General features: G+C 42.2%; 1 long non-coding RNA gene across 1 annotated transcript in view; it reads left to right on the top strand.

Annotated features, from left to right (window-relative positions):
- Positions 1 to 27,904, top strand: part of LOC311598025 — a 75,702-nt gene that overhangs the window by 46,527 nt on the left and 1,271 nt on the right. The gene's annotated exons all lie outside the window — the stretch shown is intronic.

Raw genomic sequence — 27,904 nt, 5'->3', positions numbered from 1 at the left:
CAAAGAGCTAATAAAGGGGTTAATTTTTCCTTCCTTTAATTTTAAATTTTCTTTGTAATCTCAATTATTCATATATTAAATCATCTCACTACAAGTCAATATGCTAACTCTTACTTTAAACTTAGCATGTAAACTTCAATTGAAAAAAAATCTAAAGAATCCTGTATTTAATCTGATTATATGCTCAGTTGAAGAGCTCCTTTTTCTTTTCTTTTTTCCCTCCCTTTGTCCTTCTCTCCCACCTTCCCTTCCCTCTCTTTTCTTTTCTGTTATTTTTTTTTTAAGACTGGGTCTCACTATGTAGACCAGGTTGGCTTTGGACTCAGAGAAAGTTGCCCATATTTGTTATCTTTGTTATCTTTGTGTTGTTTTGTTTTGAGACAAGGTTTCACTTAATAGCCCAGGATGGCCGGGGGTTCACTATGTAGCCCATGCTAGCCTTGACCTCATAGCAATCTTTCTGCTTACTTAGTGCTGTGTTCAGACATGAGCCACCCCGCCTGGCTATCAGTGGGCTCTTTGTTTTTGTATGTAGTTTTCCTGATAGGCATTTTGTCCATAAATTATACTTGTCTACGTTTTTACCCAGTAGTTTATGCCTTTCTTTATTTTTCTAGATATTTACAAAAATATTTAATTTCAAAACTTAAAGTCAATATTTAGAAAGTCTGGTGGGAACTTCTTATCATTTATTATCTGTAAAACTTCTGCTTATGAAAACATGACAATATGATAAACTTATAGGAAAGTGAAATTGATAGAATTATAAACACACAGGATTTAGAATAAAGTTATCTTAGTGGGAGAGTTATAAGGAGATAAAAGTTGGGAGGAAGTCTTTGACAAAAATCCCAGTTTTTGTTTTGTTTTGGGTGTTGGCTCCCAGGTGCTTACTGCGCTGTGGTTTTGTTTTATGTATTTATTTTTGGTTTGAGTGTTTTATACATGACTACACTGTATTTGCATCATTGCTGCCACCACCTCTCCAGCTTCTCCTGTGTTCTCCCATGCGCACTTTCTTTGGTTTTACTCTGCCTTTCCTTCTCCATTTACAACATACTGAGTTCAATCAGTGCTGCTCTCATTTGCATGTGCTCAGGGCTGACCATTTAGAACTGGGGTCTCATCCTTGAAAAACAAAAGAAAAAAAAAACCCTAAAAACCCAACTAAAAATAAACTCTTGAACTATTTCTCCCTTCCTTCACAGGTATTACCTCCCTCTAGCTCTTCATGTAGGAGTGAGACCTTGTGAAAGTTCCTCCAACCACCCTGGCATGTTGATTGGTGTGGTCTTTGCCAGACCGGTGTAGGCAGCCATGTTGTTGATTGTTCATGGGTGCAACATCTTTGTCTTGTCCAGAAAAATCTATCACACAGCAGTTGTCTAGTCCTTGGGAAATGACAAGGTTTTCTTCCTGATTTGAGTGGTGTTCACTGGGCCTTAGGTAGAGGGGACGTGCTGTGGTACTTTCATTTTCAAACGCCTGGTAACTTGAATGCTCATGAAAGAGCACAACAAAATAATCAGAGATTCTTCTCAAGATATTCTACTGGAGAGATACCTCTTTCCTCTAGGCACAGAAACTAACTAATAGATCTCTCCAGTGTATTAGTAAGAAGATTTGGTTTCCCCTAAGCCACTTGGGAGAGTTGAGTGCTCTTATAGTTACAGCAATGCCAGTGCACAGAGAAGGGAACCCATGCAGGGCTGGGCACTTTTGTGGTGAAGCTGAGAATGGGTTGGGAAAACTCAAGCATGCTTTGATGGAGAGATAGAGGGGGCCATACATTGTCATTTTCATGGGAGAGTCCCAAGTACCTAGCTGTTTTGCATAGTTTGGCTCCTAATGAACATTATCAGCTTAAGAGTGAAGAATGGACTCCCAGGTAGTTCCTGAGTGTTTCCAAGGTACCTTCGGTGGCCAAGTGCATTCGAGTTCCTTGTTTCAAGGGTCTAGATTCGATGGCCAGGACAGCTTCCCACGTTTTCAACTCTGAAGAACTGCATAATTTCCACTAGCATTGAGGAGTTGTTCTGGATAGTTTTATGGAAACTTGACACAAGCTAACATCATTTTAGAAGGGAATCTCAATTAAGAAAATGCTTCCATATGTAGAAGCTGTAAGCAAACCTATAGGGCATTTTCTTAATTAGTAATTGATGTGGTAGGCCCAGATCATTGTAGGTGGGGCTGGTGGTCCTGGGTTCTGTAAGAAAGTAGGCTGAGCAAGCCATGGGGAGCAAGCTAGGAGTCAGCACCTCTCTATGGCCTCTGCATCACTTCCTGCCTCCAGGTTCCTGCCCTGTTTGAGTTCCTGTGCTGGCATCTTTTAATGAATAATAATATCGAGTTATAAACCAAGTAAATCCTTTTCTCTCCTTCATGCATTTTGGACGCGTTGTTTCATAAAAACAAATTGATACCAGAGTTGTGGGGTATTCCTGTGACAGACATGTTTTCAGGAGAAATTTGGAAGAACTTTGGAACTGTGTGCAAGAAAAGCCATTGGGTGGGTGTTCAGGGGAAGCTTGGAAGGTAAGAATAGTGAGGGCAATGCAGAAGACGGCTTGTGAAGTCGCAGAGAGAAGTTTAAACACTCTATTGAGACCGTTTGCTACTTTGAATTAAGATTCTGTGGTTCTGGGTTAGCTGGGGCTGAAATTCATCTGTTATTAATAAGTTACCAGAACTACTAAAGTGAACCCATTTGCTTTGCTGGGATACTCAATACTGGCCAGCCGGAGTGGGGAAATTAGTGGTGATTAAGAGACTAGTATCGCTGAGGTGAAATCTTCTGGGGAGCATTTCCTGAGAGTTGGCACAGAGAGGCTGCGTTCCACAGGTGGCCAAAGTTGTACTCAAGCTGAAGCTGAACTTGATAGCATAGGAATCACCTGGGCGGTACTAGTTTTGGAGGCAGGAAGGGGTTACGGAGAACAGCTAAGGCTTGGCACTCTAAGAACCTAGAAGAGGACAGTGGTGAAGGTGCAGCCTCAGTGGCAGTTGAAAGCCTGGGACTGGAGTCACACAGAGAAGCTGAGGCTTAGGGTCATGAAGAAGATCTGTAAGAGCACATTGGTGAAAGTGCAGCCCAGTTGTAGCCCATGACCCCGGTATTTTGAAGATGCTAGTACCATGGAATGACCACCAAGAACAGCAGCAGCCATGGGGTGGAGCCAACTGGAGCCTAGAGTGTTTGTGTGTTGCCAAGGGTGGAGACAGAAAAGTTACCTAAGCTCCTTGGAGGAACACGGAAATACACAAGTGAATCCCAGACATTGGACATTTTGTTATTTATTTAGTTGGAGTTAAATTTGGAGTTTTAAAGAGATTGAATTATAAGTGTTTGAATTTGTAAAGACTGAGACCTTTTAAGTTTATAAAATCTTTTATATTGTGATGTCAATATTAATGTGTAATGTTGGGGATGACTAGAAAGGAAAGGTTGTGGCTTAGCAGTAATTTGTGTATGTGTCAAGTTGACAAGGGGTCAATAGTTCTGGGTAGTTTTATGTCAGCTTGACACAGTCATCTGAGAGGAGGATACCTAATTGAGACAATGCCTACATAAGATCTAGCAGTAAGGCATGTTCTTAATAAGTGACTGATGTGGAGGGCCTAGCCCACTGTGGCTGGTGCTATCCCTGGGCTGGTGGTGCTGGGTTCTATAAGGAAGCAGGCTGAGTGAACCACGGGGAGCAAGCCAGTAAGCAGCACCTCTCCACAGCCTCTGCATCAGCTCCTGCCTGCAGGTCTCTGTCCTGACTTCCTTCAGTGATGAACAATAATATGCAAATGTAAGGTAAATAAACCCTTTCCTCCCTGACTTGTCTTTTGGCTTTTGGCCATGGAGTTTCATCACGGAAATAGTAACCTGTATGTCTGGGATTAAGGAACCACCACTCTAGAGCTAAGAACAGAGATGTGACTGACAAACTTTTCCATAAAGCCATTTTTTAGTTGACTTTTTAAATAACATTTTTCATTTTTCTTTTTTTGCATATCCCATACATTTATATTATTACACATATATACAATAAACTACCTACAGCAAGAAGAACCATGAAACAATCTGGAATTATATAAATGTTGCATTCATGGTGTTTTGTCTATTTGTATTTGGCAGCCTTGAAGAAAACATCTGTCCTATCTTGGTGTGTCTAAAATTCTGAATGTAAATCAATATTGATCATATCTCATCTTTACCAACTTAAAACATCTGTCTAGACCTAAAACCATATTAACTCCTAAACAACTAAGCTTCGTTGTAAAACTAAACTATCTGGTCTTTAGCTCCATCAGATACTTTAGCAGTACATTCTGGTGGGTGTTGTCCCTCGCTCTCTTCCCCATCCACAGTCTTTCAGGAGAGCACTGTAAAGGGAAGGGCTCCAGGGCTTCTCTGATTCTGCAGAGAGTTATAGTTTAGGCTTACTTCCTGGTACGGGAAGGCCTGCCAGAGCCTCTACTTTCTCTTTGACTATGCAGTCTGAGGAGATGTTCAGGAGGCCAATTGACCTTCCCAGTCAACCACAACCCTTTCCATCTGTGAGGCTGGGCCTTTCCTTTCCAGAAATCTCTTAAGGCATCAGGATGATGATAAAAACATAGTTGTTTCAGTAGTCTGTGCATCAGGTATAAACACAGACTCCAGGAGACAAGGTAGGGAAGAACCCGCTAACTGCACATGAACTGTGTCCCGAGTCTGCTGGAGAACAACAGTGTTTCTTCTTCCTGCTCCAAACAAACAAACAAACAAACAAACAAACCCATTTCCTGCATACATTGGTTCTGTGTTCTTCCTTGACATATAGCATATGGTATTGGAAGTGAGCTTACATGTCCTTGGGAGTATACAGGGGCCAGGAGATAATGCCATTTATTAATCCAAGTACTCAGCGTCTGTTGAAATTCCCCTCAGACACATTCAATCCATGAAAAACAGTTATGATTTAGGCCTATTTAAAAAGGGTCTTAGACTGTGCCAGGCTTTTCTTTTGCTCACCAGTTTATAAACACATCTATGAATTATATAAGCTTATGTAAGCTTCTAATCTATGGCAGCAACTATGTTGGGCCCATAGGAGCAAGAGGCTTCTCTCTAGTTCTTATATGTGCCATGCTTAGAACTGAAATAATAGCACATAACTGTTGAAGTTATGTTTATAAAACAGTGTTTGTTTTTTATTAGTTTATTTCTTTTTTTGTTTGTTTGTTTTTCGAGACAGGGTTTCTCTGTGTAGTCTTGGCTGTCCTGGACTCACTTTGTAGACCAGGCTGGCCTCGAACTCACAATGATCCACCTGCCTCTGCCTCTCAAGTGCTGGGATTAAAGGTGTGAGCCACTACAGCCCAGCTTAGTTTATTTCTTAACCGGGCTATCACACAAACAATTGAGACTCTTTTATATTTGTTTAAAATTAAGCATCACATCAAGTCTTGGGCAGTTTATGTCTATTCTTAACCTTCCATGCTATTTTGTTTTATTCCTAGCAAACATCCTAGCGACAGTTACACTTTGTAGCTTTCCTTGAGTCCAGCTTTTTCCTCCTCGTCCTTGGACCTCTAGCCAAGGCTGAATCCCCTACTTTAACCTTTATTTCTTCCCCTAACTCTTCCCCTCCTGGCTGGTAGGAAGTCTAGCTCTAGTTTCTCCCCTGTTCATCAAATGGCTGTAAGATCCTATATTGGTGTAGCAGGAGGAGACTCAGGGAACAGAGATCACCCAACATTTGACAGGAGATCAGAATTTAAGCTACCCAGTAACCTTAAGCCTACGCACAATAGAGGTTAAGTGAGGCCCTCTGACCTGGAACATTAGAACACTCACAGAACAGACACCACTTTGGGCTAGGCATGGAGGGTTTCTCAGAAGGGAATCTGAGTAGGGCATGCAGGCAAAGTGGGTAGAAGTTTGTACAAGAGATTATTTTTTAGGTGACACTAATGTTTAAGCCAGAGAGCCTAAAGTGGAACCGCTTCTAAACTATGGATGGGCTTTACCCAGCCAGTTGGACAAGAGAAAAATAAACTGAAGTGACAACAGATACATGTCAATTCCATTCTCTCTCTCTCTCTCTCTCTCTCTCTCTCTCTCTCTCTCTCTCTCTCTCTCTCTCACACACACACACACACACACAGATACACAATTACAGGTAAGGCAGATGGATAGATAGGTACAAAGATAAAGATACAGATAAATATAGATACAAATACAGATATACATACAGATAGGTAGATAGAGATACAACTGTGTGTTAATTGTCAATTCCTATTAGTTCCCCATCTCAGAAAACCCATGACCAAAATCATCACCGTGGATATATGAATTGTACAGTCCAGGGGACAAGAGGGCATTGCAGTGACAGTGAGAGCTCACACCATTGATGATATACAACTATAGGAGATGGGACTTGGGTCACCTTATCTAATCTGTTAAAATGTGAAATGAAAGACCAAGGCATAGAGGAGACAGGGCCCTGCCGCAGTTCACATGATAAATGCAGCTGCACATGGGTGTCGGGTGGAACCATGGCAGTGGATGGCAGATCACTGAATGTTCAGCTAACTCCTGCTCACAGAATGACTACACTCCCTGCAGAGGAGGAAGACAGTGGCTGATGACAGTCACACACACATGGACTTAGCGTGGTGGGGGCAGGAAGGGACAGGACAGTGCTTTTAGCACGGGCCTTCTGATTCGGGTTCACTGCATGTAAAGATGAAAAATATGCTATCCAGAATTAGACACAGTGGGGGAGGGCTATAGTGGACCATGAGCAGCCTGTCTGTGGCACAGCCAGGTGTCCAGCCAGCACTTGCTGCAACTGAAGCCACTTGTGGAGCCCAGAGTGTGCTGAAGGTGAGCGTCTTGTCTGGTGCCAACTGAGCTGTTAGGGAAAAGGTGTTCACCCGAGGCAGTCACGCAGCGAGCAGCTGCAATCATAACAGTAGCGCCTGCATTTCTATGGGCCCCAAGGCTTTATTTAGTCCAAGAGCAAAATGGCCACAGTGAAATGTCAGGGCCAGGGGCTGGCAGGTGTCCTGAGGTGGCTTCAGGAGTAGTTAGTTGGCCATGAACAGCTTAGACACAGGGATTGCACACACACACACTGCAGAGGGAAGAAAGTGAGCAGGATCCTAGCAGGAAGGTGAATGCTTCTCCACAAGGCTGGTGATGATTTCAGGGTAAATTTCCTCCCGTGATTGTATTTTATTTCAGAGCCATTAAGATAATATTGCTATTCTTTCCATGTCAGCGGATATCGTTACCTTATTTGCATGTTCTGTGAGTTCCCTTGCTCTGCGCTGATACAGCCTGCAGTCCCTAAGCGGTGTTTTGAAAGGGGTGGGCGCAGAGCCATCTGCCAAGGTCAGGCCGTCAAGTCTATTCCCGCCTCTTGGCTGACCAGGCTCACTCAGGGCTGGAGCACTTTCCTGGGGTCCCAGGGCTGACATCACTCACCTGAGGTGAGGAAAGATGTTTGTTCTCTTCCTAATATTACCATCACATGACCCAGGAACTGAGTACAAACAGGCTATAACAACCTCCAGGGTGGTGCCACAACCTAAGGTCTCTGGCATGTGCTGGACAAATGTGGTGGCAGGTTCAGGGGTGTCTAGGTCATTTGGAGACTAGAAGCCACCGTTTCTGCCTCTTACCGCTTCATCGGTGTACTACTCCATGAAGCCTCTGCTCTGAGTCACCTGTTTAAGTGAAGGAAGAGGCACCGTCTCTCTTCCCATTCCCACGGTTCTTGTCAACTCTCCTGAGGTTTTCTTGATCTGTGTATATAACCCACTCTCATCCTCTCTAAGCCTTTGGGTTTTTAAAAAAATTTTATTTAAGTAATTTATTCAGATTACATCTCACTTGTTATCCCCTCACTTGTATCTTCCTGTTCCCCCTCTGTCCCTCTTTTATCCTATTCCCCTCCCCTAGGTCTGTGACAGGAGGGGATCTAGTCCCCCACTATAAGATCACAGCCTATCAGGTCTCATCCTGGTAGCCTGCTTACTCTTCCTCTGAGTGTCACCAGGTCTCCCCACCAAGGGGAAGTGGTCAAATAGGGGACATCAGAGTTCATGTCTAAGTCAGTTCCTGCTCTCCACACAATTGTGGAGGATGTGGTGTCCATTGGCTAGATCTGGATAGGGTTCTAGGTTTACTGCATATGTTGTCCTTGGTTGGCTTGGTTGTTTTTCAGGAAGCTGGTTAGTGACTTGCTGGGCATGGGAGGTGTCTGTGACTGAGGTAAGGGAGGACCAACGTTACCTCTATCTACAGAGCTGAACAATTAATTATGTGTGTGCCAAGAGGCCTCCTCCAAGGTCACACTTATGAGCTCTCTACGGAGCACATGTTAAAAATGTGTGCTTGTTGCTGACTTGTCATTGGAGTTTCCGGTTTTGCAGAAAGTAAGAAAAGCTCATAATCACTCAGGCTGTAGAGAAGCCGTGCCCTCCCTCAATTTGTGTTCTTGCTCTGAAGGGAAACGTTGCACAGACTGGGTAATTGCCTGGCACAGTGACTTGACTTGCTTCAGGTAAGTGTGACCGCAGACCTCACGCTGGCGTTTGTAGCTTTGACTCACCTGGGCTTTGCAATGCAGAGGGGATCAGGCAGTGTAAACTTTTGTCTCTGTTTCTGTCTTTTTGCCTAATATGGTTAGGCTAAATTTTGTCGTTTTGACTGAAATTTGTATCTTTTTCACTGGTAAGTAGTATTCTTAGGAGAAGTTGCATATAATTTTACTTTCAAAAGAAGCAATAAATTTTAAAATAGCATCAAGACTTGTGTAAAAGTTGCAAAGATACAGATAATTTCCATATTAGTTTTTAAAGCGCCGGCACACCACATAGGTTTCATAACTTTATCAAAACTAGTGGATCAATACCAAAACATTATTATTAGTTAAAATCTGTACTTTTTCAAATTTTCTTAGTTTTTGCCACTATTTCAGTTACAGAATCCCATCCCACTTTCCACACAGCCGTCAGTCATTGTGCCTCCTTACACTCACTTACCTGCAATGGCTTGTCACCCTCCATTGGCTTGGATGACTTTGCCTCCAGTGGCGTTTGTCACCAAGATGAGGTCGTGACAGGTTTCCACAGTTCAGAGCTACTCATTCTCCCTTTCTATACTTGACTCTTTGCTAGAAACATTTTAGATTGTGGAGAGGCCCCACCCCCACTTAAGGGCTTAAAATATCATGTAAGTGATTTAGAATCATTATGTGGGGGGCATTTGTCTCTTTCCTTTCAGTTGTTTAAAGCCTTGTAGACACTGGAGTGTTGTAATGTCCTGCAGCTTTGAAAAAATGTGTAGTGTTATGGGTCCACATTTCAACAGTGTGCAAAATAATTTTGTTGCCTGCAGATGCATGGTGATTTGCACCCACTGTTTTGGTATTGGAGGAGTCTCGGTTCTCTGAAAGGTTTCCAGAGCCTTATATCCTCCTTCTCCCTCCTGCTCTGTGGATGGCTGCAGTTGATGGGGAGTTGCCTTCCCAGGGTGGCAAATAAAACAATGTCCTATCATGGGGGTGTGTGTGTAAGGTCCTGGATGAGAAGGCCATTAGATATAGACACAGATATGGCATTTATAAGTCCTCCAAAATAAGATATAATGTACTTGTGACCCTAGAGTTAAGAAAACATTTATTAGAAAAGACACAATGATCACAAAACCAAAATATAAATGTAGACTTTATTCTACAAACTATATCTGCTTTCAAATGCATTACTAAAAATAAGCCAATGGCAATGAGTATATTCATATGTGAGACTCATTCCTCACAACAAACAGATGAAAAAATATCAATTAAAGTGGGCAAATATTCAAACAGTTCACAAGCTAAAATGCATGAATATTCAGAAGGAAATCCAATAATGATAAACATCATGATTTACTGGAATAATTCTTTAGAAAAACGCTGATGAGGAGCCAACTCTAAGAAAGTGATAAATCATTGAAATAAAGAGGCCTTGATAATGGTACCAAGTATGAGGAGATAAGAAGAACTTCCATATGTAGCTGAGGGATGTAAAGTGTGTGTGTGTGTGTGTGTGTGTGTGTGTGTGTGTGTGTGTGTGTGTGTGTGTGTTTGTGTTGTGCATTCAGGTGCACATGCATGTTTATATGTGTGTGGATGCATGGGTGCATGTCTTTGTGTGTATGTATGTGTGGAGTCCAGAGGTGAGCTTTGGATTATTTTCAAAATCACCTCACCTTATCTATTCTATTGAGGCAGTTCTCTCACAGACCCTAGAGCCATGCTAGCCAGATTGCTCCAGAGACTCAGTTTCTGTCTCCTGAGTGCTAGGATTTTGTATGGGCTCCCCAGGAACACCAGACATTTCAGGGAGGGACTACGGCTCCAAATTCTGGCCTGCATGCTTGTTCTATGGCAAGTGCTTTGGCCAGTGAGCAATCCCCCACCCCAAAACTTCCATTTTGTCAAATACCTGAAAACGTCTCATGAAGTCAAGCATTCATACGACTAAGTGATTCTAAGTATTTAGAAAACAAAAATCTTACTTCTAAATGTTCACAACAAAGAATCACGGCGAACTATTTACAGAAGTTTAACAGTTTATAATAATCCAAATGTTCAGCTGAAGGACAAATAGTCAAATTGTGGTATACTCCAGTATCAGAATATTACTGATTAACAAAAAGGAATAAACTACTAACATGTAAAGAACATGGCTGTGTCTCTGAAGCATTTAATCACAGAGAAATGAGCTGAACAGTAAGGAACATAGCCCTTGCTTCTTTCTACTTATTCAAAGTGGAGCAAGCAAAACTTAGAGTACTGGTTGCTAGTCAAGATAGAAATAGCTTCAAAAACCAAGAACTTCCTGGACTTGGACATGTCATGGCTTAACACGGTTTTGATGAGCATATGCAATAATCAAAATTCATATAACACGTAAGCTAATATGAGCTAATATATGAGCAGCCTGCTGCTAAGTGACCAGCTTTACCTGATGTTAGCCTTTGTGACGCAGATGCAGTGGCGGGTTGGGTAATTACCAGTGGCATGGCTTAATTGTTTCCTTCCATGATGCTGCCTGGGATAGTGTTTGCTGCCAGGGGCTGGGCCTGATCTAAATCACTCAGAAATGCCTTCAGACACAATCAGTTGTCATCTCACAAAATAATGAATCCGTCAGCGTGGAGAATCCCAGAAGGTTCTGACAGAATCTTCGTCTTGAATTTCATCTCTAACCTTTCTCTCCCCTTGATGCACTTCAAGCTCTGACAGTTTTCCTCATTAGCCTCACAGACAACACCGAGCCTAAGAGAGAGAGAGAGTAACCAAAGGTAAGACATGACCCAAGGAGAAGCCCAGGAAACAAGGCTGCAAACACGCAAATCACAAGACAGAAGAGGAGAACTGACAGGTAGAGTGAGGGAGAAAGAAAAGAGGAGAAAGCAGAAATGGGAGAGGTGAGGGAGAAAGGAGGAGAAGGCCTGGATAGGATGGGATGGGGAAGGAGGGAGAAGAATCACGAGTCATAGACGAGATGAACAGGGAAAGCGGAAGTTCTCACTTAGAGACTGACTTGAAGCAAAGACGAGAAATTCTAAGCTGCAGATTATTTCTGGACCGACGAGTTAGAGCAGAGGACTGAGGCTCTCAGGTCAGATCTGGCCTGAATCATTGAGACTGTGTTCTAAGAGGACAGTGTCCTCAGCAATGGGGTCGACCCTCAAACCCTGACAGATAGCCAAGGATTCCGTCTACAATCTACCCTGCCTTGGTAGCCCCTTGAGCTACCCCGACCAACCATTCAAAAGGAAATTTCCTGTGCATGGTACTGGGTTTCTGTTAGTCTGTAGTTCATATGGGGTGCATTTTTAGCTCAAGTAGCTGTGTGTTTGTGTGTGTGTGTGTGTGTTTGTGTGTATGTGTGTGTGTGTGTGTGTGTGTGTGTGTGTGTGTGTGTGTGTGTGTGTACTGTAGTATAAAATTTTTGGCAAAAAATATAAAATAATCTGGATCCTCAAGGCTTTATTAAACAATATTTTTTACAATTCCTGTACTGACCTCCTTCCTTCCTCCTCAGTTGGAGTCCCCGCCCTATTTGTCCACTCCCCACTTCATCTTACTATTTCTCTCTCATCTCAGCTCCCCCTCCAATCCCTTTCTATGTCCCTAGTTACTGTGGAAATCCCGAGCCGGATACTCACATCTGAAGATTTGGAGGCAGGAACCGCAGATGAGAGAGAATATGTAGCATTTGTCTCTTTGGGTCTTGGTTACTTCACTCAAAATAATCTTTATTAGGTCCTTCCACTTTATCCACATTCTATTTATTTCATTTTTCTTTACAGCTGGACAGTACTCCATTGACTTGATGCACTGCATTTTCATTGCCCAGCCTTGTGAATAGGGCGTCCATGAACATGGTTGAGAAGGTATCTCTGAGGAAGGATGTCAAGTCCTTTGGGCATACGCCAAGTCGTGGTACACCAGGGTCATTATGGTGGGTTTATTTTGAGATTCCATAGGGATTCTCTCTACTTGTTTCTAGATGGGCTGCACCCGTTTTCATTCCTACCAACAGTGGAGGAGGGTTCCTCTTTCTCCATCTCTCCTGAATTTGTTGTCAGTTGTTTTGATCTCAGCCATTGTGACTGGAGTGAGATGAAATTAAATTAAAATTTGCATTTCTCTAAGTGCTAAGGAGGATGAACACTTTTTTCTTTTTCTTTTTCTTTTTCTTTTTTTTGGTTTTTCGAGACAGAGTCTCTCTGTGTAGCCTTGGCTGTCCTGGACTCACTTTGTAGACCAGGCTGGCCTCGAACTCACAGCAGTACGCCTGTCTCTGCCTCCTGAGTGCTGGGATTAAAAGCATGTGCCACCTGAGGTATTTCTTCGCCATCTTTATTTCTTCTATGGTGACCTCTCTGCTTGGGTCCCCCAGCCCATTCCTTAATCATGTAGTTTCTTTACTTGACTTTGTTTTTTTTTTAAAGTTCTTTGCATATTCTAGAAACAATCATCTGTCAGATGCATAGCTGGCAAATATCCTCCCCTATTCTGAGGTTGTCTTCTTCACGTGCCTGAGTATTTCCTTAGCTGTACAGAAGCTTTTTAGTTTTATGATATCCCAGTTGTCCACTTTTGGCCTTATTTCCTGGGCAATTGGGATCCTGTTCAGAAAGTGTTTTTGTAGAGTACTGGCCATGTTTTATTCTGGCAGTTTTAGTGTTTCAGGTTTCAAATTGAGGTCTATGATTCACTTGGAACTATTTTCTACACAGTGATAGATAAGGTTTTAATTTCTTCCTCTGCATGGGATCATCCAGTTTTCCCAGCACTATTTGCTGAAGATGAATTTTTCTTCTACAGTGTATTATTTTTGCCTCTGTCAAATATCAAAGGGCAGCACTTATAAGTTCTCTTGTTCAGGCCTTTTATTTTATTCTATCAGTCTACATGTCTGTTTCTGTGTTAGTTCCATATTGTTTTTATTAATTTAGCTCCCTTGAAGTCTTTCAAGGGAGGAAAGCAGCTCTACCCAGCTTCAATATCTATGAACCATGACAGACCAGCCTGGAAAGCTATTTACAGGACACTCCATGCCATTGGTAACCAAAAGTTGTTTAATTTGCCTTAATGCCCACTCAACAGGAAGACACATGATACTAAAATTATGAATGTGATACTAGAAATAAAGTCAGCTTCTCAAAACTAGTAAGGATGTGGAGATTTCAAAAAATTCTACTATCAATTTGCTAGCTGAGAATACTTCCTTACTGCATTCTAAATCTCATCCTTTTTTCTTTTCATTTTTTTATTTATTATGATTTATTCAGATTACATCCTGATTGTTATTCCCTTGCTGACATCTTCCTGTTCACACCCTCTCTCCCTCTTCTGCCACATTCCTCTCCCCTAGACTTCTGATGGGGGGGGCCTCTCCTCCCCCACCTTTGGCCACAGCTTATCAGGTCTCATCCAGAGAGCCCGTCAGAGGCAGTCCTCACTCCCCCCACAGCCAAAGAGAATTAGCTGTTCATTGGTTATACCTGAACAGGGGATCTAGGTTCTCTGCATGCATTGTCCTTGGTTGTAAAATAGTTTGCTCCCTAGGTCCTGATGGTCTTCTTGTGGGGTTCCTGAATCCTCTATATCCTTCCATCTCTGCATTCCTCCATACCGCTCTCTGCATCCCGCCCAAAGTCCAGCTGTGAGTCCCAGCATCTGTCCAATCCCCTGCTGGGTAGAGTATCTCAGAGGACATCTATGTTGGCCTAACATCCACTTATTAGTGAGCATATACCATGTGTGTCTTTCTAGGTCTGAGTTATCTCACTCAGGATGAATATCTAGCTCATCCCAATACCCACAGATAAATGTTTTTTACTAACTCAAATTAAAATGAAAATCCTATCATTACACCAAACAGAGACCATCACAGAAAACCATAACTGGACACAGTATAGAAGTCAAAGGATTGTGGGAAGCCATGACGCAGTGCGTAGCTCTGTATCGCACACACCTCCCTCATCAGTGTTTCAGAGATCATGGTGGAAGAAGGCATAGAAAGACTGTAAGGTCCAGAATACCAGGACGTCTGCTATGAACCAGTCTCTCCTAGAAACTGTTGCATAAACAAGATTACAATAATGGCAATATCAATAGACATGTTAAAGACGAAGGGACAGTTTTTGTGAGGTTCCACCCCCAAATGACTACAAGGAGAGGGTAATTAGCTTCTCCCAGGGGTGAGCCCTCTTATTGGTTGCCCAATTCTGTAAGGTCAATCCCTTAACCCTATCCACACAAGCAATAAAAATGAACTCAGCAGGCTGTGCTTCTATATTTGTGCACACAGTCACATACAAAACAATAATTATCAAACAGTAATATAAAAGGGCTGTCAACTTGAAAATGGAGGAAGTGTGCAAAAGGTTAGGGGGAGGAGACATGGGAGAGGATGAGGGAGAAGATGGGAGTTTCCCATCTTTCTATGAATGTAGTTCTCCTTCAATTAAAATATATTTAAAAAGAAACTGGAGCAACATCGGAAGCTGACATACAGCTATCATACACTTAAGAAAGACTCAATGAGCCGATGGTCAACCTATGGGCACACAAGGACTCATGGCATGTGAGTGAAGACACACTCCGAGTGTTCTTCTTCCTCTTGGCTCTTAACAGACTAACCCTACCTTTTCACTCCTCATGAAAAAGAGCTTCTCAGCGAACGTTGTGCATTGGATTGTAAAATAGAAGTCTCAGTGAACTAGCCTAAGTACCTGGGCACTTTCCAACTCTATCAACTCTGCTGCATAGCCAGAAGCAGAGTCTGATAGGCTAGTTTCTCTGAGACTCACTGTCAAAGGGTTTATTTGTCTCCAAATGTTCAGTGGTCCCTGATTTTGGAATATTTTTTCACAAAGCATTATTATAGCATTCTCTCTCTCTCTCTCTCTCTCTCTCTCTCTCTCTCTCTCTCTCTCTCTCTCTGTTTCATTCTACTTTGACTTTCTTTCTTGTGGGTATAAGTTTACTCAAGCTAGAGAAGAGCTGGGGCATGGCTCAGTTGTAGAGCCCTTGGCTGTCATGCATAAGGCCATACTTAGTTTCCATACCCAGAACATAAAAATACAAATTAAAAAATGCAACTAAAAAGGAAAGTCTTTTTGTTCATCTTGAATTTCAACTGAATTTTAGAGTACTGCCTTCACACAAGACTTGATTTTCTGTCTCACCTTCCCTGAAATATTCCACAGTTTAAAATAATCTAAGGGACAGAATGATAGAAAATTTCTCCTGCCTCCTCCTCTAAGTGCCTAGCAAAGTGGCACATGACGGATGCTGCAGCTCATATCTGGACCCCTCTACATGTCTCCTTTATTGTCCTAGAGCCTGTCCAAGTGGCAGCACTTCTGAACTGCCCATCACAGCTGACCTTGGCTGTACAGAGATGCAGACAGCTGTCACTCAGCGCTGGGAAGTCTTTGAACAGGTAGCACACAGGAATAGACATTTGAAACAACAGTGGAGTTCAGACCCTGGAGGGATCACTGTCCTGGCTACCACCTAGTATGACCCAGATCTTGCAACTACCCACAGCGAATACCTTTTCCCTCTCAAGGCCGGCCACATAGGTGGAGCCTGAGGGTTTATGTCTAAAGGTCAGTAGACAACAGCAGAGGCTTCTCTCTCTTCTCATCTAATTACTGAGAAGCTTCTGGCCTTCCTGCAGCTCTCCTCACCTAACCCTTCCCATAGCTTATTCAGCTGGTAGGTCCAATTTCCATCCACCTCTCCCCTGAGTGTGGCAGGCTTGTCAGAATGTCCTCTGTGTACCAGACCAGCTGCTCATGTTACCAAGGAGAGGAACTGTCTTGCCAGTTCACAGTCTCCTTTGCCACATCTAAGATCTGTTCTTTAGTAGAGAAACACACAAGTGAGATAACATAAGTAGACTTGGGGTTGGGAAAGATAGGAAGAATATCAGGTGTGACCTGGCAGTGACTCAAGGAAAGCCATTATTTTGGGGTGTCTGAATGCTTTTCTTCTACCTCATGTACCTCTTGATTAGCCCTGCACAGGGGCTGTGGTGACAGGAGGGACTTGAAGAGTGCCTTCCCTTTCCTTCTGCCAATTTGCTTCCCCAGGTACTCTCAGTGTCAGCTCTGTTCTTGATGGCTCATCCCTTCCCACAAATTAACAAATGGAAAAAGCCATTTCCCCAGATATGAGTACCAGGATTTTGACCGAATTTCCATTTATGGCCTCCCTTTTTAATGTATATGCTTATATGCCTGTGTGAATATATGTGGCTGTGAGCACAGGTACCTGCAGAGGCCAGAAGGTGCCAGATCCCTAGAGATAGACTTACATGTGGTGTTTTTTTTTTTTAGCCCCCATTGCTTCCTGAGGGCTGGGAACTCAATGAAAGCAGTAGACCCTAGGACCTGGCTTAAGTTGCACATTTTAACCATATAAAGCTCGGCCTGTTTCATTTGGGCTCCTTCTGGATTGCGGTGTTTTATTGCTAAAACCCAGGTAAAACAACAGCTGATAAGAAATAGATAGAGCAATGGGATGGCATGCTTATAAACCCCTTTTACAGCTCAGATTTCTCTAGTCTGTGATGTTTTACCCATTAGCTGGAACGCTCATTCCTTGAACTGAGTCATTGTCTGGAGGCAGACAAGAAGCAGGGAAGTGAGGCTCCAACCAGCTGTTACTATAACCATTACAGGGCTAAGAACATATGGCTAGACAAGCCATAGGCCCTATGGGAGAATCTGTTACTATTATGCTTGTAAATGGAGATAGTATTAAGCTGACTTCCAATGACTTATTGTTACACCTATAAATTTATACATCTCTCATTCTTCATCTGAGAAGCTTTTATTAATAGTAAATAGAGATTTTTTTTTTGTTCCAAGATAGGGCTTCTCTGTGTAGCCATGACTATAATGGAACTCGCCCTGTAGACCGGGCTGGCCTTGAACTCAGAGGCCCACCTGCCTCTGCCTTTCAAGCGCTGGGATGAAAGATGTGAGCCACTATGCCAAGCAGAAGATAGTGACTCACAACTGGCCAAGGTGCAGAGAATAAGAAACTGAAGAATGTTCAGTCTTAAAGTCAACGTACATACAATCCCAGCAAGGTTCATTGTGGCAGAGGGCCAAAAAAAAAAAAAAAAAAAAAAAAAAAAAAAAAAAGTCAGATCCCGAGTGTACAGCTATATGGAAACATTGTCTTCTGGACACAGCAGTGAAGCTGCACATATGAAGTCATAGCCACTGCGGCAGCATGTATGTAACCCGTGTAAACCCAAGCTGGACTAAATTCCATCACCCTTAGCCATGGGGCTATTCTCAGCTTTCAGAATCAGCTTTCTCTCAGACCCTCATAAATCAACTGCTCTTCTGTAGACGATGACACATTCAAGACTACTTAGATGACATAATTTAGATATGAAAGATTAAATAGAACAAAAAAATGTTGGGTGCGTGTAGCGGAATGAATTGGGTAAGGGTTGAGAAAGGGTAGAATACGATCAAATCAAGCTGTATGAAATCCTCAAAGAACTAATAAAAATAATTGTGGTTACAGGACTTGGATGGAGAAGGATGGGGAGGGAATCAAAAGAAATAGATTTCAAGAGTGCAATATGCAAGATGTAGGCCATTGTCTTGTGATCTACATACCTTTAGAATATTGGGCTATTTATTGCTGCTGGAATCACCTTTGTTATTTGAAGGCACTCGGAACTTGGTTACGTGCCCAACTTTTATTCTAAGATTATTCTTACTCTGCCCATGGCATTGTGGGTGTCACAAGGCACAAATAAAATAATGTACATTTTTAAGGTAATTTTCATCTGTAAGTACTTGAGATGTAAGCAATGGTTCTGTATAACAGAATGTGAATTAATCCAAATAAGAACTCACATGAAGCCCCCAATCACTTTCAAGTGTATCATGGAAGTTTAGGGGAGAAAAAGACTCTGGGTTAAACTGCTCCAACCTGACTTCAAAGTCTAGAGGGAAAATACTCAGAAACACATGATGAGAATGAGTCTGGAATCTAGCCCGATTATCTGCCAAGGTGGCGAAGTTCCCTTTAAACCATAGACTCTTTATGCAAGGAAGTAGAGCAGATGAGTATAGAAAAGAGCAAGGAAGCATTCTGTTCCACACATCTGTTTCTGAAGAGCCAAGGACACATGTGCAAAAAGCCTATAGTCGTGTTGTAAGCGGGATTTATGTGAAGGATAAAACAGCATTCATAGGAAGGAGACAGGTTAATATTCATACACATGCATCCTGTATCTATCTGCTGCCTCACACCAGAGGTGTGACCAATGCTAATTTTTCCTTAGTTCCCCAGTGTAAAGGATGAAAAACTCAACATGCGTTTTCCTATCAAACTGATCACTAGGGGTGGCTATGTGATGTAGTTCAGGTCAATAAAAAATGTTACTTTAGAGACTCCTGGGATGGATTTGTCTTTCTGAACAAAGAAGCACTTTAAAACAGATACTGCCATGTCGGCTTCCCATCCTGATTCTGGATATAATGTTTTGAAGCTACAGTAGCTATTTTATGGCCATGAAGCTGAGAGCATGAAGGAAATGCCAGCAGAATAGTAGCATTAGTCTTGATAGCATCTTAGTGCATGACTAATGTCTTCTCACCTCCAGAATTTTTTAATGCTTTTGGAAAGAGTCCATCTTATTGGGTTTAATTAAGTCACTTAAGTGGGTGCTTCCATTTGCTTGCTGTGCAGGTGAACACAATCCTGACTTTTGGAGCCCTGTTTGTTTGCAAGCCATAGTGCTGCCTCTCTCAGCGGGTGAAGTGCATAGGTTGCTACAGGCCACACAGGGTGTGGGAGACAGTAGCTGACAGGTATGCAGAGGGGACCGCAGAGGTTTCACAGTGTGAAGGCTTATTATCCAATACCCTATCCTTAACCACAAGTGCACTTCTTGATGCACCCCATTCTCCTTGGTCATCAGCCCCTACTTCCCCTTTCTCTATTGGTCAGATCATTTTATTCTCTGATTGGGAGATAGTGAATGTTATTACTAGGGACTACACTGATGGAAGAATGGCAGAGAGCACAGTTTTTTTTTTAATCTATTGGCATAATACAAAATTAGGTGACATTTGTCTTTACCACGTTCATGCAATTTTCTAAAATCATCTATACTGGTCTCCCTTTCTCTCTCCCTCCCTCCCTCCCCCCTCTCTCTGTGTGTGTATGTGTGTGTACATGCTGTAACCACATAGTACTAACTGAATTAATTTAAGCTATCTAGACTTGTTCTCTTGAAGATGAGGAGGTAGGATATGAAGAATAAGGACCACGATCTCTGAAGTGCTAGCAGGGTTAATCTCTTTTACTGTCCCATCCAGCTTCCCTGGACTCTCAAGTGCCCTTTGCCTTAATATATATATATATATATCACTCTGCAGGCCACACATATGAAATCTTGATTATCAGTGTTGGGTCCATAGGCACCTTCAGCCCAGCATAGTGACTGTCAGCACTGTAGAACAGCGGGGCTTGATAGAGGTCTCAGAAGATGAGGGTTCACTCCAGTGTGAGTAAGGCAGTGAACAAACCAAACCTGGCTTGAGAAAGAATCAAGATACAGCTAGGAAGCTTTTATTGGTAATTACAACTATTTTCCTCCTTCTGTAATGGCTGCCATTTTTTCATGCCTGATTATGACCAGTTATGGCAAGACCAGTTGTCACCAACCATTAGAGCAGTCTTTATCTATTTCCCCTCATACCACTATTTTCTTCTGGTTGAATACAAATTCTCCAGAAGTTTGTACACATTTGACATGCCCTGTTTTCCCTCTGACTTCTTTGTCTTATCTTCCCCTGCTTTGTCCTCATGCTGTAGTTTAGCTTACTAGAGCTTTCACCACTACAGGAAAAGGGGTCCCTTGAGGCTAGTTGGGACGCAGTACCTGGCCTTTGTTTGCTTGCTCTTTGCTTGCTGCTGCCTAAACTCTAATTTAATGTTGAAATTGCTTTTGCCCTGGACTTCTTTCACTAAGTGTGTTCAATCTGCTGTAAAATTGTTTTCATGGTTGCAGTCAATGTTATAGTAACGGTTTAACAATGTGCATTTCTTTACTTTGCAAAAGACCTTGGTAGTCTCTATGCAAATTATTAGCACTTGCCTAATGCCATTAACCATGGCTCCTAGGAGAGCAGCCACTGGGTTGGCAGATGAACTATGTACTCAGTCTGAAGAGTGAGGGATCTGGGGGAAGGAAGCAGAAAGTCTATTTCTGTCGCACGGAAGAGATTTCTTATAGAGACACATGATCTTGACCTTAATCTGTTCCCTCATGCCTAAGATGGGAATAAGGAGATTTCATCAAACCAGTTGAGCCTCTGGCCTCCTTATCTTGGATTAAATACCAAACACTACCTGGAACTGAAATATAATAGGTTGGAGCTGCTCTAGGTACCATTTTGATTTGGAGAATTATAACATGTTTTCTGTAGAAGAGATTGGATGTGCTGGGAGTCATATGAGACTTGGGTTGTGTCACTGTTCTGCAGAAGGAAAAAGGAGGTGTCATGTTATATGGAAACTATGTTAAATGTTATGTATTTCCTCTTTACCCTGGCCATCCTTCTTCTGTAAAGTTCTGTGTCACACGTTGGGTTACTTGGGAAGCTGACTTGAAATGGCGTTTGGAAGGCAGAATGCTTATGAAGAATCATCTTTGGGCCCAAAACTGGTAGAAAGAAAGGAACAGAAGAAGAACTTGAGCTATAACACAGCGCAGAAAAAGCCTTAATTTACTCCCAGTGGATATCATGACAATAGATGTCATCCACATCAAAATAAATAGTCAAGCCTCCATAGTTTATTTGTTGTTAAGTCACTGGATGTGACAAAGAGAATGGTGTAACCAGAAGAACTGTTCTCTGCGGCTGAGATCCTTGGAGGGACTGATGGCTAAATTCTGTTGCCGTAACAACTCCCAACAATTGATGCAACAGTCATTCACTAGAGTTGCCACATGGCACACTGTCCCTCATTTAAAATGTAATTACTGTCTTAGAGGTTAGGACTAGGATGCATCTTACTGATAGATCACTTGTTTGGCACAGGCAAGGCTGTGGAGTTGATCCCAACCTTGACAGAAAACAGAGAGGAAGATAGCGAGAATGAGAGAGATCGATTACCTGCTCACCCCAGGCCACGCCACCATTATCACTGCTCCATTATAATATGTACTGGTTATGGAGGCCCCTTCCAGCACAGCACATGCTCTGATTACGAAATCTCATAATTCTGCCTGCTGGATGCAATAGAATTTTCATTTTTAACAAAGTGACTGAGGCTCCAAGAATGCAATTTTTAAAGATATCACACCTGAAAACCAGTTGGCTAAGGACTCAGGGTAATGCACTGCCGCTCTCTGGATTGGATATGGAGCTTTCTGACACTGAAGCCCATGAGGTGCATTCATCCTAACCTGCTGGATTCATCAAGACCTTGGTTGTGGGAAAGGTGCTAGGGCTAGAGAAAACATTTTTGCAAACCTGAAACCAAAGCACAACAACTGTGAAATTATTTCCCTTGCTACACCATTGTCTCAGAATATCTCTAGATTTGCTACACAGGATCATGGAGAAGGTGACAGGGGTCACAGCATAGCCTTCTTGTGTCTTAAAGGGGACAGTTGCCTCTGCTTCTGAAGAGTCTGTTGCTGTCCACAGCTGGAGTTGCTGTGGGACAGTTTCCATTTCTTGATCTTTCAAACTTTTAATTTTGTAATCTCCCACTCTCCCTCCCTTCTTTCCACTCTCCTCTTTTCTCTCTCTTTTTCCCTCTCCATTATCTATCTGCCTTTCTCTCTCCCCCTTACCCCCTCCCTCTCCCTTTCTCGCCTCTGTCTCTTTCTCTCTTTGTCTCTTTCTGTCTCTGTCTCTCTGTCTCTCCCTCCTTCCATCCCACCCCCTTCCTTCAGCATAGGCTTTCTGTAGCCTACCTTACCCTACCCTCGGTTCTTATTATTCAAACCTCACATCTTTCCTGGAATATGAGAATCTCTTTGATTAATGTCTAATGTCTAAAATGGCTGTATTTCTTCCTTCCTCACTTCAAGGAAGAAGAGGGGTCCATCTGACACTTCACTGTATAATGTTGCTTAGGAAATGCTCAGGAGATGAGGTAACAAATTTTAATTTATGATATTTTTGATTTAAGAGTTCTTTAAGACTTTACACCACAAATAGTTGAGGAACATCAATTCTTGAAGCCCTCTTTCAATGAGTTAGCTCATTCATTTTTTGTTTTTTTGTTTTTTTGTTTTGTTTTTGTTTTTGTTTTGACCTTGGCTGAATTATTATTTCTTTGGCAAATGCTGTACTTTGCTGCTGTGCTTGAACCAGGAGTTTTACCCAAAGGCTTGTGTTGAGTTACCTAAAGTTTCAAGGGTTGGGTCACAAATTGATCCCATAGGAAGTTGTAGAACGTAGGTTGTTGGCCATAATGACAAGAAGTTGGACCATTAGGGCTTTGCCCTTAAGGGAATACTGTGGTACAAACCCACCCTGCCTCTCTCTCTCTCTTTCTTAACCACTAAGAAGTGTTTATCTCTGTCCCACCAGACTATGTGTGGTGCCTTACCGCAGGCACACAAGCAGTAGATCAACTGACTGTGGATTACAATTTCTGAAACTCTAAGCTGAGAAAACCTTTTCCTTCTTACGACTTGCTTAGGGTTGTATCTGCTTCTGTAACCCATCTCTCCCCCCCAAAAACTCTAGAATAATATCTGCATGTGAGAGGCATTCAAAGGTAGTTTTGAGGGGCTGGGATGTAGCTCATCTGTTGTTTTGCCTAGCACTCAGCAGGCCCTGCCTTCAGGCCCTAGCACTGATTAAAGCAGGTGTGGTAGCACAAACCAGTAACTTCAGAGTTCCGTATCTGAAGGACCTGTTCAAGGTCACTCTTGGCTAGACAGAAAATTCAAGGCAAGCCTGGCCTATATAATGTCATGTGTTGAAAAACAAAAAAATAAATAAATAAAGTCCCACTGTGTACTAGTTACTTGTCTGCTGCTGTGATAAAAGACTATGCTAAAGGAAACCTAAATCACATTTGTAAAAGCTCTATAAGATTTTTTGAGGAGCATCAAACTCTTTAGGCCTCTTCTCACAAATTGGAAGCCTTTGCAGGTGGGGCCTTTCCTTTGGAGTATCTTTCATCTTTTTCCAGTGTGGAGCACAAGGCCTGCCCTGCCCTGTTCTAATCTCTGTAATAACTGTAGACTTTCTTTCTCCATGCACCTTGGCACCAGCTTCCTGGTGAACTTGCCCCTTCCAACCTACATATCTTTCAGTCCTTTTTGCTGAACTTGTTATTTTCCTCCTACAGACCTGCTCATGTTGTAGACTCAAGGCTATGCTGTACTGAACTTTTCTCCACCAAAGAAATTAGCCCACTTCTTTTAAACTTAGCTCCAGGAAAATTCTTAGGACAGGGGGAGAAGGCAGTCATATTATTTGCTGAAATATCACATAATTGGCCTTTAGCCAAATTGCTAACATTGTTCTGTAGAGAATATTAAATGTGTCTTTTCTATGAAATATTATAAAACTTGTACTTAAGATAAGGAATCAAAAATTTTTTGATCTTCCACCTTGTAAGACTTTTTTGCAAGTGTTTTAGCCCCACCCACTTGGCAAAACCTTTGCTTACACAAAGTCCCCTTGCTGCATTCAAGGAAATCTGACTGTCTGGGCCAGTGACCCTTTCCCCTGGGAGCAGTGATGGCTCCCTTGCCTCTTCCCACTTCATTTTCTTTGTGGTGATTCTTTGAAAACTTGCCAATTTTGAAAGACTGTGAGGTTGGACCCCAGACAATGGGTAAAAAAGCACATCATCAATTGTGTTAAAATAAAAACCAGTGCACCTTCTGTATCATTGTGTTTGCCCTTCTGAGCACACTCTCTTAGTCAAGAAAAGGTTTTGCCTTATGCAGATACTTTGTTTGGCACGGTACTCTCTTCCTTTGTGACGTTGAGCTTACTTCTATCCCTTGAGCCAAGCCTGCCTTCACAGTCTGCATTGCTATCCGCTCTACTGCCTTCCAAGCTCTTCCTCTGCTTACCCCATTCATTCAACCGCTTTTCTTGGCTGCAGTTCCAAAGACTTCCACATTCATCTAAAAACCAACATGGCCGCTCTGCAGTACATAACTCTGTACTCATTTGTTACTTTCCCCACTGTGATGAAATACCATGAACAAGAGCAACTAACAGACAAAGTTTGCTTTGGCCCCAGGTTCCAGAGGAATAAGAATTTTTCACGCCTGGGAGGAAAGATAGCAAGATTGGGTATGGAAGCCGAAGCCGGAAGCTGAGAGCTCACCAACCACAAGCATGAAGCAGAGAGAGAAAACTGGAAGTGGGATGAGACTATGACATTTCAAAGCCTGTCCGTAGTCATGCACTTCCTACAGTAAGGTTGTACTACAGCCACAAAGAGCACTGCGGCTGAGACCAAGTGCTCACATATGTGAGTCCATGAGGGGGATTTATTATTCAAACTGCCACACATGGGTGAGATTGCAACTGAGTGCTCTGAAATATTAGTAAAATTTTATCAGATAGAGGAGGAAGGGGTAAAGGACTACTAGCTAAAGTGACGGCTGTTGTGGAAGGGATATTAGTCTCTAGAGGGCTTCCCTACCCCAGCTAGTTCCCAAGTCCAGACAGGGACCTTTTGGTTATATAAAAGCTTTAAAACACTATAACTGGGCAGGAAGCAACCCTCTAAGCTAGTTCTCAGCTACACACCCTAAGCTACTTGTCATAATTCTTTCTGCTTTGGCTGCTTCTGTTCCATCTGGCCTTACGGCCATGTGTACATGGTCTATACTGCCCCATGGTGACTTCTTTCTCTCTGGCTTCCTCTCCTGCTACTGTCCTTCTGCTTTCTCTCTCATTGTCCAGCTTCGTGGTCCCTCTCTGACTCTAAGCCAGGGAACCTAGCCTCTGCCTTCTCTTCTGCCCAGCTACAGGCTTCTAGCTATTTTTATTAAACAACAAACTTTAAATTAGGTAAAGCAAAGAGTACACAACTTTGGGTTGTACTTGTCTGGGCTGCAATAAGATTTTGGAGGCTCGCAACTTAGTGTTAGAATGCATAGCACCAGACCAACCCCCAACAAACAGCACCAACAAAGACTATACTTAGTAATAGACTCTAGGAGTGCAAGCTGTGCATTAGCCATACATAATACCATATTTATTGATTTCAACTGGACAGGGGTGAGAACATTTAAAAACCTGGTCATTAGAGTCTGTTTGACTATTTTGAGGCTCAACCAAGATGAAATTGTTATATTCATCTGGTTGGATGTAATAGAAAGAGGTCTGTAATTTATTTAGTCATATGGTCTTGCCATGGGCTCATTTCCAAGGTACCAGAATATTCCAATGATCTCTCTGCACCAGGAAGTCACAGCCACAGACCTATGTGAGATTGTTCTCAGGCAGACAAGTGAGGGACCATCCATGGTGGGTCCCCAGGACATTAAACATCCACTCTCTTTAAATCTCACACATCTCAGCAGTGAACACAACACTACACAATTACTAAGTATAAAATCAACTCCAAGTTGTTTATTTCTCAACAAGACTGCCTGGTCCAACTTTAGCCCCGCCAACTTTCAATTCCCTGAAAAATGTATCTTGCCCGCTGCTTCTGTTTCTTAATCTCTTAATTGGAACATATAGTACACAAATTAGAAGGTTTTTAGAAGTGTTAAAAGTAGAGATTTGTTGGTTATCTGCCATCTATCCATCTACCAATGATATACATCTATCTATCTATCTATCTATCTATCTATCTATCTATCTATCTAATATATATCATCTATATACCTCTATCTCTCTATATGTCATCTATCAATCTAATATCTATCATCTATATATCTCTGATCTATTGATATATTTATATCTATTTATCTATCACCTATGTATTCAACTATCTATTTACACACCTACTTTCCTAAATAGATACAGATACTATTTATCTGAATAGAGACATAGATGCATGTGTATATTATATATATATATATATATATATATATATATATATATATATATATTTACCAGAACTCATAATACATGAAGTGTTACACACACACACACACACACACACACACACACACACACACACACATATATATATACATACATCCATATATGCAATGTGTCTCAGCCACACAAGATTCTCAATAGATCATAATACCATTTTTCTTAGACCTTAGGCATTTATGAGGCAGTAAAACACAAGCTTCCATAGTACCTCCTACTGTTTCACCCTCAAAAGCCTTAAGTTCAGTGCCTTTGTAAAAAGTAGGATTGGGCCTGGGATGTCTGCCAAATGTAGTTCTTTATCTCCAGCCTGAACGTAACAGAACATATTCAGTACACTGGTCTCTGAGAAACAAGCGCATTGCTTTTTTTTTTTTTGCCAAAGCAGCAATGATGTAGTGGCCAGAATTAGATTCTGTGTTTTGCTAAAGTCCCCATTAAAGAAAAGGCTTCCTTCAGGTGATGCCCACATTGGGCTCCACTCACGTTTTGTCTCAGGACACTGGGACCTTTAAACCATCAAGCAGCTTCTTACAACATCGAGAGCAATTTCCAGCTCATGTCTGGTCCTTTGATAATTGAAAGTTTGCTTTCAAACAATAAATAAAAAGTGTCAGAAAGCTCAAATCAATGTAGCAAACAAATGGATTGCTGATACGTAATTTAATAACTAATGCTTAAGAGATAGTTTTCTTTTAACCTCGCGAGGATTTTAAGGCAATTAAACATCAATGTGAAAATTATATTTGTAAAATGAGACAGCAACCTGAATACATTTACATTTTATTAATTGAGAGTGTTTCATGAAGTTAGGATGACATGAGTTGTAACCATGAAACACAAGAGACGCTGTGTAAGGAAGGCAGAGGCTAGGGCACTCAGTGAAGTGAGAAAACTATTGCAGTTGCCTGTAGTAAGGTAACCAACCATTTTCTTCATACACACCCCCACACCCCCCCAATACAGTCCCACCCACACCCCCGCACACCCCCACTATCACCCCCCCCACATACCTGCATCCACTCACAATCTCCTCACCCGCCCCCCAACGCACACACTTTGACGCTCTGAGGCTCATTTCCTGTATGTTGCCTCCTGGGACTGTAATCTTCTCCCCATCTCATGGAGACATTCATATCCCTCCTATCCTCCGGCTTTATCTATCCCTTCTTCTTTCTACGTACCTCTTCTCCTCCGCATGTGAGACAGGCCTGTAGGTCCTATCTTAGGAAGTGAGACCATCTGTGAGAACCAGAGGAA

The sequence above is a fragment of the Acomys minous genome, assembly GCF_964271855.1.
Source record: "Acomys minous genome assembly, chromosome: 5".
NCBI lineage: Eukaryota > Metazoa > Chordata > Mammalia > Rodentia > Muridae > Acomys > Acomys minous.
Note: the sequence above shows the minus strand (reverse complement) of the source record. Positions and strands in the feature narration are given on the sequence as shown.